The following is a 19,501-nucleotide window of genomic DNA, read 5'->3' on the forward strand; positions in this document are numbered from 1 at the left end:
CATCCAAGAAACAACACCTCTAACAAAAGTAAAGACATACCTAGAGGTGGACTTCCTACTATCTGCATGTCCTGCATAGTCAAAGTTAGTGTAACCCATGAATCTAGTATCATGATTACTATAGCAAATGCTCATATCTAAAGTGACTTTCAAGTACCTCATGATACCCTTCATGGCATCCCAATGTCGCTAGCCAAGTGTAGCCATATAGCATACCACAACTCCCACTATAAATGCTATGTTAGGGTGAGTGGCTATTATTGCATATATCAAATTGTCCATTGTGGATGTATAGGGGATCTTGGCCATCAGAGCCTTCTACTCATCTAATTGTTTGCCTAACTAACCTTCACATGGGAAGGTAAAGGATAGCTAACAGGCTTAATATCTTGCATATGGAAGCGCTCAAGGACCTTATGTATATTTCCCTTCAGTGATAAGTAAAGGAAACCCTGAGAGTAATCACGCATGATGCACATCCCAAGAATATGTGAGGCATATTCCATGTCCTTAATCTCAAATCTCTTCTTGAGCTAAGTTTTCAAAGCATCCATCTCATCACGAGCTCTCCCAATAATCAACATATCATCCACATAAAGTACAAAGATAATAAGACTATCATCACGAGCCGTCTTCGTGTAGTTATCTTACCTACAAAAGAGAAGACTTCATCGAAGTTAACACCATATTCCTACTTAAATTCCTTAGCAACTAATTTAGCCTTATATGTTGACTTGGGATGTTCAAGGATGTTCTTCAACTTGTATATGCACTTGCATGGCAATGTATGTTTTTCACTAGGCAAAGGAACCAAATCCTATGTATAGTTTTTCTGTAATGAATCAAACTCAAACTACATGACCCTCTCCTTAGAGTGGCTATCACCTCTGCACCTAGCCTCTTCATAAGTAAGAGACTCACTAGAATCTATCACCATAACACAGTCCATGGAGGGCGCAAATTGATCAAGCTAACATCTATCTTTGGTAGATTGTCACAAAACAGACTGTGGGGCATATACATCCTGTCTAACATCATAGTCATGGGCCATCCGAGCATCAATTGATGCTGATGTAAGCTATCTAGTTGGCTGTACAATAACATGAGGCTCCTTCTAAAATATCACCTTGCATACCTCAACTACTTGCTTAGGCTACTTATACATATTCTCCTTGTGGAAAACAACATTATGGTTGCAGATGACCTTTCGAGCTTGTGGATGCGATAGCCTATCTCACCTACATACCCATAACCAATAAATATGCATCTCACTGACTTAGGTCCAACTTATTGCATTTATCTTTGGGTGCATTGCAAAAAGCCATACATCCAAAGACTCTAAGATGCGCATATGAGGAAGGTTTTCTAGCCATACCTTCGTTGCAACCTGACAACCAATAGTAGTATATGGGGATTTGTTTATCAAGTGCATGATAGTAGTAATTACCTCAGTCTAAAAATATTGTGATAAGCCTACTTGACTTAGCATACTACATACTCATTCTTGAATAGTCCTATTCGTGTGCTCCGTAATACCATTCTAGGGTGGGTTACACGGGGTAGTCAATTGATACTTAATAGCTCTCTCATCACAAAACGAGTCAAATGCTTTAGAAACATACTCACTCCCATTGTCAAGTCTTAGGCATTTCAACCTATATCCACATTGGTTCTCAAAGAGCAAGCCAATACTCAAAGGCACATAAGACATTTGATTTCTTCTTAATAAGATATGCCTAGACCTTATGTGAATAATCATCAATGAATGTAACAAAGTACTTCGCACCACCCAATGACTGACAGGGCATGGGACCACATACATCAGAATACACAAGAGCTAGAGGCTCACCCGTGTGTATGTCAAACTTCTTATGAGAACTACATGTGTGCTTGCCATAAAGACAATGCCACAAGAATCAAAAGATTTGTAATCAAGAGGTGGAAGATGAGACAAATGAGCAAGCATTTTTCATTCCCTTTAAGGACATGTGCCCAAGTTGATGATGCCATAAAGATACATGTGGTATATCAACCATAGCCAAAACATGGTCAAGAGATCCAAATACAAATAAAGGATAGAGGCTACTAGCCTTGGCACCTCAAGCAAAGATAAGATTCCCATGGGTAATCTTCCATGTAGAATCACCAAAAGATACATAATATCCTACATCACCCAACTATCCAACAAATAGAAGGCTTTTAGTGAAAGTCGGTACATGATGTATATTATGTAGAGTAAAAGAGATGTCTAAGGGAAACTGCAACCATACATCCCTAATGCTAATAATATCCAATGTCAAGTCATTTTCCAGTCTAAAAAAATCTATCATGTTGCGATATGATTGAAACCAATGCATGGTAACATGAAAGGAAGCCTTGGAATCAAGCAACTAACACTGAGAAATATGTAGAAGGAGCATTGGTCAATTGAGAAGCATCAAGAGAGAAACCTACTAAGATGTACTCATCATCTAGCTCAAGCTACACCTACATTTATCTCTTTAATCTTTACACTACACTTAGTAGGGATAATGTTGCAATCATCAAATTTTTCCTACACGTTGCCCTTTCCTTTCTCTTTGTGCTTATCATCTTGCATCTTATAGCATTGTAACCAAATATAACCCTGCTTTCCATAATAATGACATGTCATAGAGGACTTATGACCATGGGACTTTTTGCAAGAGTGGCTACTACAAGATTGATACCTCTGTCAATCTCTACCATGACAATCATTATCTCTCTAACCATCATGTCTACCCCTAACAATAAATGCATGCGACCCTCAATATCCCGGAGTTTCAAACCATCCTTAGGCATTTAGCACACATGATAGTATGGAAAGTATCCCATGACTCAAGAAGTATCACAAGCAAGAACAAGGGAGGGAGATTATCCTTGAACTCAATGCCTATAGAGTCAAGTTTCAACTAGCTAAAAATAGAATGAAATTCAAGGGTGCTATATCCTTAACACCATTATTAGGATTTGGGAAGGACTAGATTATTCTCAAATTCTTAAATTTGCAATTTTTAAATAAAGCTTATGACCATGTTTAATAGGATTTTGTTTTATAGAGCCTAGCAAATATTGGACCAGAGAAACATTTCAAAAAATACATCTCGATGATCATTGAAAACACTACTACCAAGTTAACAATCAATGGTGAACTCATGGAGTCATTTCAACTCAATAGATCAACCATGTATGGTGGATGCTTGCTCACCTAGTGTTTGTGATTGTGCCAAATATGCTTGGCTAGTCACTCCAAGATTAATTCCAACAAGGCAATATTTGCAATATTTAGCTTCCTAGCAATAATAGGGATATGGTTCTCACCCTATTTGTTGCCAATGACACAAACATCATTGTCAAAAACGAATAGGAGTCTATCAAGACATTTTGGGAGTGTCTCAATACTTTCTACTTGGCCTTTTGCTTAAGAACAAGCCATAAGAAGACTCGGATAAAAACATTGCTCAAAGATCCCTCTATGTGGCTCTTAGGCATATTAATGGGGTTCTGAGTCTAGTTGAAACAATTGTGGAACTAGGTTCTAGATAGGATCAAAGTAAAGCTGAACAAGCTCAATAGCCCACAATAAGGAGTTGTTAGCAAGATAATGATACTACAAGACAATGTAGCCCCATTTGTCATACTTTCTTGCCTACAGGAGACCCTCAATATCCTCTTAAATAATTAGAAGCACAATATAGGAACTTATTGTGGGGGGTAGATACCCATACCTTCAAAGTACTAAAAGTGGCACAAAGACACTATATTTTCCCAAGAAAGAGGGGGTTCTTAGCTTGTTCAATATCCAAGCAATCGGCATAAAGACTTGGGGGACATATGGGACTTCAATGAGCATAATTGAAAGGGAGGTGAGTGTTGGGGGTAAAGGCGCATGTGCCTATGCCACCTTGTATTTACTACACATATTGTGGCCACACACCTATACACTGCATGTGGCAAGCACCCATCACTATCACTTTATTCTTTATTCTTTCAATGACTATTGAATAAGGGAATGCCGGCCACATATTGCGACTATTGGAGTTTCCACATATAGTGTCTCTCTCTTGCTCTCTTGCTCCATCCACTGTAGCTCTTGCTTTGCTTTTGCTTCCATTTGCGTGCTTCCACTCAGGCTCTACCTTTCAATTAGTATTAGAGCCAACCATTTGGGAGCTTCTTCATCTTGTGCTTCAACTTGGATTCAAAGCTTCAGCTAAGGTTTCATAGCAACCATTGTTTCTTCCTCCCGAGGTATGCATTGAGTCTTTCCTTCTCCCAACTTGTTCTAGTTTGCTCCTAGCCTGTTGGAGAGCTTCCCAAGGCTAAGCCGAACCTTGGAGTTTTTATTGAGCTAAGGAGTAGCCATTCTATCCATTTTGAGCGGATATAGAGCATGCTATAGAAGTCGTTAACAACTATGGTAGCTTGATAGCACTTTCGTATTTTGGCCCATAACTTTTGCATATGATATCAGATTCAGGTGTTCTATAGCTAGAAGTAAAGAGCATGAAAAGAGCTACAAATTTGAGCACTCATATAGTTAATTTTATGCTATTTTTTAATTCTCTATTTTACATAAAAAAGAAACATTCTGGTTTGGACATCAAACAATAGATTCCATAATACATGTTTGATGCTTCAGGGATGTTATTTTGGTGTCCAGATGGTATCGTTATGCTTTGGGATGCGACTTGGACTGCTTAGAGCTTGATTAGACTAGTTTTGTAGAGGTTCTTTGCTATAATAATAGTTTAGATAGCAAGCTTTTTAACAGAGAAGGTTATGTCTACTGAGGCTTGATGCTATTCGGGTATGCCACTTGTATGTATTGATGTCTAGCATTGATACTTGGAACTTGATATGATTATGGATTTCTTTACCACTCGAATTATAGCTACATTAGATGCTTTGTAGCTTTGGATTTTTGCTTCAATTCTTTTAGTCATTGACATTACAAGTTTGAAGACTTACTTAGGTTTCATACTCCTAGATGTATCTTAGATTCCAGATGATTATGTACTTGTTGTCTTGAGCTTGTATTGCTCATTTGGCATTCAAATTTGCTTCAGTGGGAAGCACTTGCTATTGGATTAGAGATTTGGATTCTTTGTGCGATTGAGCTTGATATCTTGGATAAGTGGGACTCTAGACTTATATACATGCCCTCTTGATACTCATTGGATGTAGTTACCCTACCAGTGGGCTGATTTGATTCCATATACTTTGGACATCAACACTTACCTCTATCAATAGTTTGTTAGTGATGTATATGATTATGGGATGTATAGTTTACTAACACCTTTTTTGACAATCTTTGGCATAGTGGTCTTTGACAATCTTTGACATTCTTTGTATCTTAGTTGCTACTTGGATATCCCTGGCAATGGGAGCTTTATTTCTTACCTATTTGCCCATAGTTGGATTGATATATATTACTACCTTTATTTCAACATTGTTGTAATTACAAATTGTTGTGTTGTCTTAAAGAGCAAGCATTCTACTTTGACAATCTATTGCCTGCATTTGGTGGATAGATCTATACTTTGGTATTTCCTCCTATTTTCACCTTATTTTGGCCAAGTCTTTGGGGCTAATTTGTAGCCATTAATAATTACTCATTCTCTTGGATTTTGCATTGATATCCTATCATTATGATTGGTTCTTTGAATGATAGTGCTATTTTCAATATTGAAATGCTTGATGGCACTAAATTCACCTATTGGAAGACGCAAGTACAGTAAGTAGTGGTTGAAAAGAAGTAGGTTAGGCCTTTGAAAACCAAGAGTGTAAAACTCAAAGGTATTAATTAGAATGATTGGGATGAGTTAGATGGGCTATGTAAATCCACTCTTATATTGTCATTGTCCAAATAGATTTATTTCAATGTTGTGGCACCAGAGGATAATGCTTGATAGTTGTGGAAAAAGATATGCAATCTTTATGACAAACAAAGTTCTACTTTACAAATGTATTGGTTGAAACAGCTCATGGACTTTCGCATGAAGGAAGGGACTAGTGTGTCTGCACATTTGAGTATGGTGTATTGAGACATGTGATTAGTCTTTGATTGAAGAGGTCTTCCCACTCTTCTTTTTTGTATTAGCTCGAGTCCACCTTTGTTGATTATATTTAAGAGGTCTCCATTATGTGGCAATTCCAACCAAATAACAATGCGGGGCCATAGATTAGGTTGCATTCATACATCCTATTATTTATAAATATGTTTTATACATTTAATACAACCACATGATTTGTATAATGCCTTAAATACTTTTTTTGTATGAAAGACTCTTTCTTGTGAAATATTGTTTTATATGAATGGTGTGCCCTCTCTACATAAGTTGGAACTCAAGGTTTAGAATTTATTTGTATAAAAGAACTAAACCGATTATTATCCAAATTTAGAGCTTATAGTGGCACGAGCATAGCTATTTGCACATAGTTAAAAATAATATTAGTTTATTTTTTAGATATATTTAAAAACTAAATAAACAAAAAAAACATAAAAAGTGAGGATGGTGTTAGATTTTAAAAACACCTTGATGCTAGTTTGCATGCATCTTATACCAACATATCTAGGATTAGGAATGAATAGCAATGGATAGGTAAGAAGATGCATTAGATATTACTAATACCTTGGTACTAGTTTGCATACATCCTACACCAATGTGTCTAGGTTTTAAAATGAATATATGTTTGGATAGTAATACCTTGGTGCCAGTTTGCATGCATCCCACACCAACATGTTTAAGATTAGAAAATAATATAGGCTAAGGTAGACAACATTAGTGTAGTTTTCTTGCATCCTATACCATGTTTAGAATGAAATCAAAATTTATCTTTAAACCTACAATAAACTTCCACTTGGTGTAAGTGTGGTGTAGCATGCCCGTGCGGACACTAATGTGCTTGTCATAGCTGCTATTGTATAGCATGCTTATGTCATGCACCTATATCCTTGTGTTGTAATAATCTTGACTTAGTATGTTTATGCCATATACTAGCATGCATGACTAAAAATATCATAGTGCTTTATTTGTGTGTGTGTGTGTGTGTGTGTGTGTGTGTGTGTGTGTGTGAATATTCACACACAGCATAAAAAATCACTACTAGAAATTAGGGGCATAGCAATGGCAAATTTGTGGCATAAGAATTGCAAGATAGTGTCATTATATAAGTGTCGCTACTATGATTGGTTGCTTAAGCAATGGTCTAAGCAATAACGTCACATACAGAACTTAATGTAAGTGACACATGTTGACTAAATGTTGTTTAAGTAATGCACGTAGACTAAATGTCACTTAAGTGATGCTAATGATTTTTTCAATCCCTTACTCTTTCTCCCCACCCCTATGCCCTTTTTGCCATGAAATGTTTGCTTATGGTTGCCTACTCTCACAGAGTCTCCACTCCCCCCCCCTCGTGATGCACCTGCACTCGTTATGCACTCAACACGGCACAGAAAGGTAACATGATATGTGAGCTCAAGGTATACTCTTGTATTATTCAATCAAAGAAGCGGGACAACATAGACATATCCCAGGACTACACCCTCGTGACGCCGCACATAAGAGAGTTCACCACTGGGTATAGGGAATCACATGTAGAGTGGAAACAAGGCAGGGCTTTAAGTCACTACTAATCCCTATATAGGTGTTTCCGGGTGATAACGGCATGGTATAACTACAAAGCCCTTACACTCACCCCTGCTTACTGGATTGTTGTCCTCAACAATCTAAGGGTAGTGCTTTATTTTGACTCATCTGGGGTCTTAACACAACTTTTTCTATCAAGCTGGTCAGTGTTTGCTGGTCTATGTGACCGCGGGGTCTTAACACAGTCTATACTATCAAACTGGTCAGTGTCTGCCGTACTAGGACTTGGGGGTCTTTACACAGCCTTTTCTAGCAAGCTGGTCAGTGTCTGCCTATCTAGACTTATTGAGGGCTTTTGTTTGAAGTTATTAATGTTGGAATTACCATGCGAATCCACCCTCGACTCAATTACATTTGAGGAGTGGGGGCGTTTTTTGGGTCTATGATTGAGAACCGCTTGTTTGTTGGAGAGGCTCAAGGGTCATTGGAAGGAGTAGTGGGGTTCTCCTTGAGCCAAAGGGCGAAGGCGTCTTTCCCATGTTCATGAGCCTTCGCTTCTGAGATCCAAGTGGCTTCCTTGAGTGGACACCCATGCCACTTGGTGAGGTACTCGGGGTATCCTCTTTGTTCCTGGTGTTGGAGGAATGCTTCTACTTCGAAGGGACCATTGGAATGGAGCATTGGTACGCGTCCCCATTGGTTGTCGAGATAGAACATATGTAGAAGAAGAGCATGAAAAACATTATGAACACATACACTGTCTTGCAGATCGAGTTTGTAGGTGACTTCGTTCAGCACTTGAGTGATTTGGTAGGGTCCATAGTAGCGGTGGTTGAATTTGGGAGTCATGTTCTTGGGGAGTGACATATTCTTAGAGTTGACTAGGACCATGTCTCCTTTGGTGAATAGTATGGCCTTTCTCTTTTTGTTGGCTTGCTCAGTCATAGTGATTTTGCTTTGTTTTAGGCTCTGCTTGGCCGCCGCATTTCGATCTCTCCATTTCTTCAGGAACTCCTCTGCATCTTGATCTTCTCCTTTGGCCGCTCCGGATGCTAAGGCCAGTGGGGTAATGACTTCTTTTCCTGTGGCCAATTCAATGGGGGTATAAACCGTTGCCGAGTGGATGGAGCTGTTGTAGTGGAATTCCAAGACATCAAGGTACAAGGTCCAATCTTTCTGGTCTACTCGGGCATAGCTCCTAAGATAATCTTCAATGCCTTGGTTGACTCGTTGTGTTTATCTATCTGTTTCAAGGTGGAAGGATGAGGAGAATCTCAACTGTGTTTCCAGGGTTTTGAAGAGTTCCTTCCACATGTCACTCATGAATCTTCCATCTCTATCTGATACTATTGCCAAGGGTAAGCCATGGAGTTTGAATACATGGCAAAACAAAACAAAATCCACTTTTTTTAAAACAAAAAAAAAACTTTCACTTTCCCCCTCCATTTTTTAAAAAACCCTCCCCTCGTCTCCTTTTCCCCCTTCAGTGCATGGCCACCCATTATTCCGCCGTGTTGTTTGCGTGTCCCTTTCTAAGATCTTGTTCGTGTGGGAGGTTTTGGACATCATTGTGCGTGTTCGTGATTGTAGTCATTCACGTGCAGGGACGCACGTGTGGTTTTGTTCGCGTGGTGGAGAGCATGCAGATGTTCACAGGTAGTCCATGTCATTTGTGATTGGGTACCATATTTGCCTCCTTTTTCATTTTCAAAAAACGTGATAATAACATTTAAAAATTATCTAAAATCAATAAAAAATCAAATAAAATGAAGAAAAGTACAAAAAAATTCATCAAATTTTTTTGCATCTTTTTGAAAAATAAAAGTATTTAATCTTAATGCAACATGTCAATAAAAAATAGAAAAATATTACGATATAATAAATAAAAAAGGGAGACAAAAAATTCACAAAACTTCAACATGTCACACAAATTTCATAAAATTTTGTAAAAGTAAAAAAAAACCACAAAACATTCTAGAAAATTCCAAATAAATTTCCATTATGATTATGACTCCTCACAAATACATTAAATTTTGAAAACATGGAAATTTCAAAACATTGTTGTTGCAATACCTTAAAAACTTCCACAAAATTGTTTTCATATTTCTACTATTTGTGTTACCATTTGGGTACTCACGTCTGTCTATTTATTTATTTTAAAAAAAACACAAACACCAAAATCAACAAGGAGAAAAATATTATAAAAAAAACCAAACCCAATTTACCACACATAATGATACATTTATGAAACTTCATTTAAAAAAAAAACAAATAATAACAAAACAAACTAAACATTCAACACATAATTGCCCAAGTGTCACATCCTTTTTTGTCCCCATTCTTTTTATATTAGTATTTGGTTTTTCGTAACTTACAAGAGGTCGAGTGCCACTTAGTTGCCTTGTTCTTTGCATACGAGGATTTTCCTATTTCTTTTGGATTTTTTGGAAGTGCGATTTTGCACGTTAGGCCTTGCAAGTGTCCACATGCCACCAGGTTTTTCTCTTTTCCTCCCTTCACATACACTGTCACACACAAGTAATTGTAATTAAAAATCAACGGACCGTTGCACCCACAAAATTAACAGAATGCACAACCTAATTTTTTAATTAAAAAGAAGCGGCTGTTAATTTATAAAAGGAACCCCGCTGTTGTACGAGCACATAGCACCATAATCCACTTAATTTGGTAACTTAAAATCCATTCACATGTACACGTGCACATGCGTTATACATACAATTAATTTGTAATTAATAATAAACCCCCCAAAGTCACGCATACATGCACTTTGCACCATAGATCATATAAAATTTTAAAAAAATGAATTGCATTTGTAGAGACCCCTAGTTCAATCAAGTCAATATAAGTTGGGGTTGGGCTACACAAACGACTCACCACGCATTAACGGATTAATTTAATAATGAACTGTGATTAATTAATTATCTAATAAAATGGGTCATGTATTTTTCACTCACCCACTTCACCGCACCATAGGTATATGCCTTACATTTACGGAGATTAGGTTTTTTCTTGGTCAAAGATAAACATATTGTCTGTCTAAATTTATTGTGATGGTCGGAGTCTATGGTGGTTTAGTCTTGATTTTTGTATTATGTATGGGATAAAATATGCGTGAAATTTTATTTTCTTTTGAGTGTTTAATTACGAGGTTTGTGGGTGTCTGTATGTATGCATCACATGAAGCTTTCGGTCTCATATATGCATAGCTCATGTTAATTTTTTCATAGGATGTGAAATGTTTTGGGGGGTTTGGTCTAGTCCAATCCATGTGTTGTTATTGTTATTTTTGTTTCCCTATTATTTATCTCAGTGGTGGTATGTGTGGGTTTTGCAAGAATCCTTCCTCATTTTCCTGGTTGTGTGTGTGTGTGGATACTCTAGTGTGGTCTAAATGGCATCTTCTTCCACTCCCCCACTTGTGATCCAGCATGTACCATTACCGATTCATGATTATTCTCTTCTCTTGGATGCTGATTGTATTTGAAAGGCTGGCCTTCATCTTTTTGTGGCCTTGAAGTTCCCTCCAGTGGATGCAATGCTTTATTATTCTTCCCTGAAGACTTACAAGAAGCTCCGGCTTGGTTAATGGTCGTTGATTTTGTTTATCCCCTGTTATTATCAATGAGTCCTTGTTTCTACCTTTTGCAGCTTTCCTTGTGCCTACTGGCAATCAATTATTATCCACTATAGAGATCCTTGCCTTGTTGCAGAAGGAAACCTTTACTCCTTTGGTAGTACATAAGGTTTCACTAGTTTAGGAGTATCGATGTCACATGTTTCCTCTCCTTTATGGAAGCAATTATGCCAATTACTCTAGGATCGCATGCAAGCCTACTTCAAAGTGTTTGTCCAGAGAACTCTTCACGGCCTGTATCAGGATCCTAGAAGGGGTTAAGCTTAATTGGACAACCTTCTTACTGGCTAAGATGGATCAACATTTTTAGCGAGTCATGAAAGGTCAACTCAGTAATGTGTCCTATGGACTTTTTCTACAGAAAATCATTTAGTTGGCACCTCCCCCAGGTGGTATTCATGTGCTTGATCCTGTTCCCCTTTCACAACAAACTCCTCCACATGTTCCTTCTCCTCCTATGGAAGTCAATTCAAATCTAGCGGATGTACCCACTACCAAAATCATTCGAAAGAAGCGCCACACACAAGGTCCTTCTAATCCTTTACTTGTCTCAACCCTTGTGGTACAAATTCTCGTCCTTGAGGTGTCTAGTAGCTCCTTTCCCTCATTTTTGTCTTGTACCAATCTCTTTGCAACATAATAGGAAGGACAACTGGATCCATAGATTCCTCCTTTCTTGCAAATAATACTATCCGGATCTATGCTATCACAGCTAGTTTCTGGTGTTTAGAATGCTTTGGAGACTTCCATCACTTCATGTCTTCAGACAATCTGTACGGGAGTGTATACTTCATTGCAAGAAAAGGTTGATTCTTTGACTAGTTAGCTTAGCAAAAATCTTGTGGATTTAGCTTCTGAAAAGATTACTTAATGACTGTAGCTATAGCTTTGATGGATTCATTGCAGGTCATGATTAAAGAATTAGAAGCTAAGGTTGCTACTTTAGAGGAAGCAAACATGTCCTTAAACAAAGAGAAGAATGCCACCCTTGAGAAAATAATTGAATTAGCTCACAAGCTTGGTATTTGTGAGGGCCAGTTGTTCAGGATTCTTAAGAGACTGTAGAGTTGCAAAAGAGGTGTATTGATGAACTTAATCAAAAAGTTGCCACTCTTTCTGTTCCTCCTCCAACTCCCATGATGTCTTCCTTATTGTCTAAGGAAGAGCTAGATCATTTGCAACAAAAGGCTAAACTATGTGATGGATTTTTTGCTAAGGTCGAGCACCTTCAGCAGCACATGAATTGTGTCCAGGAGGATTTTGTCCATTATGTTGAATTGGTGTCACCTTCATCATCCTTTTGGATTCAATATCAGCAGCAGCGCTTTGCATTGTACATCTCCTTGAGTAATGTGGATTTAGAACCTCCAAAGAATGGGTGGTAGAATATGTGGTCAATAGATTTACTCAAAGAAATATTTGATAGATTTGTTGATGACTTGATCTCTCATGAAGCTCAACTATTATCTTTTATGTATCTATGAGGAGATATGCACATTCCTAATAAGGAGGATATGAACTTTTATGTAGGAGATGTGATTTTGCAGGTAGCCATATATGTCCATTTAGCTGAAATGACTTTGGTTGATGGCGTGAAGAATTATCATCAATAGATATTATGGTGTAAAGGCTATAATTGGCATGCTCCTTTAGAGGATGATGTTTTGGAACCTTGCAGTCGATGGAATGTATTTCACAAGTCAGATATTCAGCCCTTGAGATCTCGATTGTTGAACAATATTGCTGACAATCCTTTATTCATTGAGGATATCTTTTCAGCTTTTGATTTTTGTTGTTCCACCTATCCTTATGATCCTTATGATCCTCATGATATCCTATCTTATTCCCTTATCCCCTATCGATTACCATTGCATATTGCCATCCTCCAATCTAATCTAAATAGTATTCCTCTTTTATCTTTTACCCCTGCAGTATCTCCTACATTCCAATTTTTACTACATGCCCCTTTTGCTGATCCTATATCCTTGCCTAATCCTATTGAATCTACTTCTATTGTTCAACCTGTTCCTTCTGTTTTTCTAGCATAATTCCTTTAAAAATCCCTATTTTCTTTTCCTTCTTTCCCACCCTCATTATCCCTTCAAATATCTTCGTTCTATGATTTATCTTACCCCCTCTTCACTGTTCTCCTATTATCCCTTTACCATCTCCCTTTAATTATATTAATCTTGCTCCACAATCAGTGATGGATACTCTTGGGTATAATTGTGATATCCTCCATCGATGATAGCGGACATTGAATGATTCTTGGTTCCTGGGACACTTTACCGCAATGTTCCACTGCTTATCTTCAATTTGCTAGAGCACATGCTTGTTCTGAGGATACTTCGGTATGCTTGGTGCCTCATTTTTGTTGGTATCTTGATTTTATGCATCAACAATCTCACCTGAATACTAGGAAGAGTATTCTGAACTTGATGATTAATTCGAATGAGGATGTGACTGTTGCTCAGATGGATGTTTTGTATTATTTTGCACAAGCTTTTCCTACTAGCTTTATTGTCTTGTTGGAAAGAATGTGTTTCTTATAATTTCTTCAGAATGTGCCTCTACATTTTGTGGATGAGAACAAAAGTTTGGAATGTCTCAAGTTGAGTATGAAGTTCAAGAAAAACTATTTTCATCCTACATAGCTTGTGGACACTCTCTTGGATGTATCGATCCTTTTTAATGAAAATCTTTCTCCTTGCTCTTTAGTTTTTGGGAGCATGTGCCATTTAGACTACATTGTCTTGTGTCCATGTGAGTTGTGTATATGTTCTATGGTGTATATATGGTATTTTATCCCTCTTCGGTGGAGTTGAAGATAAAAATGAAGTTGATTGAGAAGATGACTAATGGTGGTTTGAAATTTTATTTGATGGATGGATGCTTATGGTGGATGAAAATCAAACTCTTATATCCTCACGACTCCCTGATTAAGTGTAGGTATATGTTGAGGGTTGAGATGACTTGATTTTTTGGTTGATTTTTGTTGTTTTTGTGGAATGAATGGTTGACTTTTGATGGATTTTGTATGATGATTAGTTGTTTTGGAAGTGTTTGAGAGTGTTTTGGATGAGGCTTATTGGGTTTTGGAAGCTCATGATGTTTTATAGTGGAGATATGATGTTTTGATATGTTATGTTGTCAATGTCTTGTTAGTGTTTGATTGGTTCTGTTTGAGTTTGTTGAGCTTCTGTTTTTCTCTATTTTCTTCTATATATAAGGGGTTAGAATGATGATTGATAAATTTTGAGAGTGTTTGGAAGCTTATTGATTGATTTTTGATGGTTCTGAATGATTTAAGTGAGCTAAAGGCTTTTTGATGCCTTCTGTTAACCCTTTGTTGACCGTTTGTAAAGCCTTTGTCATTGTTGTGTTTTTGTTTTGTATGCCTTCGTAAGTGTGATGATGGATGAATGTGTAGCTTGAAGACATTTTCCAATCTTGGGAAGAGATGAATACAAGTTCAAAATAGCTCGAAGAAGTAGCTACTGAAGACTTGAAGTAAAGATTGAAGTGAAAGTGACAGTAGTGAGCTCTCAAGGGACACTATAATGGTCTTGATGACCTTTCATACTAGACATAACTCTTGGAAGGGGTATCTACGACCAAAGAGGGGTTATGGATGATTATTCTTGATTATCTCATTGTACTATTGAGAGAGAGAGAGAGAGAGAGAGAGAGAGAGAGAGAGAGAGAGAGAGAGAGAGAGAGAGAGAGAGAGAGAGAGAGAGAGAGAGAGAGAGAGAGAGAGAGAGAGAGAGCCAAATTTATGTAAAACAATGTATCTATGAGTGAGAGATTGTGAGAGAAAGCTATGGAACCTTTGAAGAAAGATACTATGTGATGATTTCTATTCAAAGTGGTGTATTCTCTTGTATCTTTGTGATCTTTTAATGAGTTCTATGAAGAATATGAAGAGTATAATCAATTTGGTTTATGTTAAAGCCGTGGGAGAATTGTTTCTATGAAGCTGCGTGAGATTTCTTATTCTTGGTGTTCTTTTCTTTGTTGTGGTCACGTCAAATATGAAAATATATTTGTTGATGATATAAGATAGATTTTCTTGTAGTAGATTCCCCATTTTCTTGGTGTTTCTCTTGGGGCTCCACTTATTGGCTATGTAAATGTGTATTAGTTGAAGAATGTATAGTCATGTGAAATTGTGATAGGCTTGCTTAAGTTTAAAGTGGTTGATATGCAAAAACTTTGTGAAGCATGCCGATTTGGAAAACAAAGTAGGCATACATTTTCTCATGATAAACATGTAAGCATGAATTTACTTAATGTTGTACATTCGGATGTGTAGGATCCTACAAATATTGCATTGATGGTTGGATGTAAGTATTGTGTTATCTTTATTGATAATCATACAAGGAAGCTGTGTATATTATGAATAGGATTTCCACAACTAGAAGAAATGGAGGAGAGAGAGAAAGAAGTTAGTTGCTCAATTTTCATGTCAAAATGATTTCATGGGAGGGAGAGAAAAAAAGAAAAATGCTCAAAAAGGGGAGGTGGGGTTATGAGGATAGAGATACTCAAAATTTGTGCACTATTCATTTATTGATGTGGTTTTTATACCATTCTTGGCCTCAACCTTGTCCAAAATGATAGCCTCTTTCTGCTTGGTTATATTACCAACTCACATTGGAGATTATAGCCCTAGGATTACACTTTTGCTTGTCCCAAAATGGGAGGGTTTGAGATTTTTTTCCATGATGTTTACAAGTGCTATGCTTAATATTTCTCACGTAGGCTAAGATGACATTAACAATCATAAACTTATGCTATTCTTACTAAGGAAAAAGGGTATAGTACAATAGTCTTTTTGTTGCATTATATTGTGTAGATTTTCATTTACGAGCATATTTATAAGCATGGCTTAATCGTATTTAGATGTGCTATTAGCCATAACTATAGATGTGCATGTGTAGGTATTGCGATAATATATAAGACTTTTAGGAATATGGGAGCTATGCCTATTTGAGCAAACTAGGAATTGGTCAACAAACACATCCTAAAAGTTGAGACAAGGAATAGTTTGAGTCATTATAGACCTCTCATAATTACAAATGTGGCTTGTAAAGTCTACTCCTCCAAAGAAATGGCCATGAAAATTACATATGTATTACCAAGAATGATGCATTTGAATCGATATGGATTTGTACATTCACAACAACAAGATCCATGATATAGTACTCATCTGGCTACTTGGGGTTGACTATGCTATGAAGCTGAAATAAAGGTCTTTTCCCATTAACATGGATTTAGTTGGCACTTTGTAGTAACTTGTTGTTTGAGTGGTGTGGATTTGGTAGTAATTTTTGCAAGATAGTTAGTATAATTCTCAATCATGCCATAGTTGCTATTTGTTTTAATGGCTATTGTACCCCTTCATTTCCTCTAAAATGTTTCATTTAATGGCAATTGTGACTCGACCTCTATTTGATCATATAGACTTTAAAATGCAACAAGTTGCCATCAAAGCTTTACCCCTACCTAATGGTGAGATTTTTATTACTCAAATCTTTGCTTATGATAATTCTAACATAATTGCATATGAACAAGCCTCTTGAAATGGCATACTATTTTTCTATGATAAATTTGTACTCTTAACATCCTCAATCATTAGCAAGGAGAGGATTAAGATCCTCATGCTTGATTGAAATGATGACATAGGAGTGATTGACATGCTTGGCTTAAAAAACAATTAAGAAAGGTCACACCTTTTGCTACTTTATTGGAGTCATTATAATAATGCCAGCTTCTGAGGGTTTCAACAGTGTATGTTGTGAAAAACACTCTGTCTATCAACTTCCAATGGGTTGCTAATTGGACAAATAGAAGATTATCATTGTACCAAGCATCCCATGTATCTTGCTATTGAGCATCCACAAACAAATTTCAACTCTTTTCCTTCTTGTCTTCGTGAACCTCCATAGACCAAGACTCCTGAAGCTTCTTCATAATCTCCCACTTGATGATGTTTGGAAACTTCTCAATGAATGTCAGATCTTCCAGGGATAGTCATTCTCACTGTTTCTGCTCTTCAGTTTGTTCCCAAACAGTTTGCCACCAAGATGCAAGTTTCTGCTGCGTCAACAGGAAGAGGAAACAGTCCACCACATAGAGCATACATCATGATGGTGATATGTTTCCACCATTGTGGAGTGAACTTCTTGTGGAAAGTGGCTTTGATAATGAGAAATTCCAACTCTTCAGTGGAAGAAGGAACTTTACAAACATCCATTGAATTCTCCTCTTCTTAGCAATGCCATTTCCTTCATTTTCAGTCTCTTCTGATGCTTGTTGATGGCAAGTTTCCCCGATTGCGTACCAAAAACATGGAGCCCCAAGAGGAACACCAAGGAAAAGGGAATTCTCTTGCAAGAAAATCTATCTTGTAATATCAATAAGCTTTTATTTCACTCTTCTGATCATCAAAACAAAGAAAATAGCAATTCTTCACGCAGCATCATAGTAGATTTCTCCCACGGATTTGATAGAATCAACCATAATCTTCAACATCTTCATAAAATTCTACAATAGAACAAAGAACGCAATGCGATACACCATCTTTGAATGGAAATCAATCACATAATATTCATCTTCAATGTCTTCATAGTTCTCTCTCTCAATCTCTCACATACAGTTACAATGTTTTGATAGAATTGACTATCTCTGACTCTCTCTCTCTCTCCCTCTATCAATAGTACATTATCTCCTCACTACAATACTCTCATAATAACCCTCAATAATCCTTCTTAGGTCGTGGATGCACCTCCCAAGAGGTATGTCTAATATGAAGAGTCACCAGAGCCACTACAGTGTCTTTTCACAGCTCACTACTATCACTGTCACTTAGTCTTCTCTTCAATCTTCAGCATCTGCTTCTTCCACTTGTTTTAACTCTTTTGAACTTAGATTCATCCTTTCCAAAGGTTAGAAAACTTTCCCAAAGTCACACATACATTCTACAGAACACTTACAGAAGGTCTACAGAACAGTTACAGTACAGAGACAAAGCAGAGACAGTACAGTTACAGTACAGAGACAGAGCAGAGACAGTACAGTTATAGGACAGAGACAGAGCAGAGACAGAGGCTCTACAGAGGGTCTAGAGAGGGTTACAAAAGGTCATCAGAACCTCATAACGCATACTCAAACCATTCCAAACTATCAAAAACTATTCAATAAACTTTCAAAATATCTCAATCTTCATCAATCATTAATCCATGCTTCTGAGTTCGTGCTGATTGAGAATAATTTGTTCGAGAGCTCTTTTCAACCGATTGCTGGTGGATGAAAATCCTATGGTGGAAAGCTGAAGAGAACCTCTTATATCCTTTACAAATTTGTTATGGTTTTTTTTAAATGATTAATCAGCTGAGTTATTGAATAATGGAAGTCTTCCTTTAGTAGTTTTTTCTATCAGATACAGGTGATAAGTTGGGGTCGTGGGTTAGCAAGATTATTGAAGATTGAACGGAAGACAAAATTGAGCTCTTTAATGAACTTATATTCTTCTTTTCCTTAGGTCGCGAGGACGCTTCCTTTCTAAGTGTGGGGATATGTTGAGAGTGGAAAAAGACTAAATTTTTGACTGATTTTTGTTGTTTTTTAGGACTGAATGATTGATTTTTGATGGATTTAGAGTGATGTATAGTTGTTAAAGGAAGTATTTGAGAGTTATTTGGATGATATTGATTATGTTTTGAAAGTTCGTGATTATTCTCAGTGGAGATATGAAGCTCTGTGATGTTCTGATTGGTTCTGATTGGTTCTGTATAGCTTCTGTTTTGTTCTGATTGTCTTCTACATGAAGCATGGATTAATGATTGATGAAGATTGAGATCTTTTGAAAGTTTATTGAATAGTTTTTGATAGTTTGGAATGGTTTGAGTATGAGTTATGAGGCTCTGATGACCTTGTATAACCCTCTGTAAACCCTCTATAGAGCCTCTGTCTCTGCTTTGTCTCTATACTGTAACTGTACTGTCTCTGCTCTGTCTCTGTACTGTAACTGTTCTGTAGACCTTCTGTAAGTGTTCTGTAGAATGTATGTGTGACTTTGGGAAAGTTTTCTAACCTTTGGAAAGGATGAATCTAAGTTCAAAAGAGTTAAAACAAGTGGAAGAAGCAGCTCTGCTGAAGAATGAAGAGATGACTAAGTGACAGTGACAGTAGTGAGCTATGAAAAGACACTATAGTGGCTCTAGTGACT

This window comes from Lygodium microphyllum, chromosome 24, assembly GCF_053477565.2.
Source record: "Lygodium microphyllum isolate KBCC chromosome 24, Lygodium_microphyllum_v1.1.10, whole genome shotgun sequence".
NCBI lineage: Eukaryota > Viridiplantae > Streptophyta > Polypodiopsida > Schizaeales > Lygodiaceae > Lygodium > Lygodium microphyllum.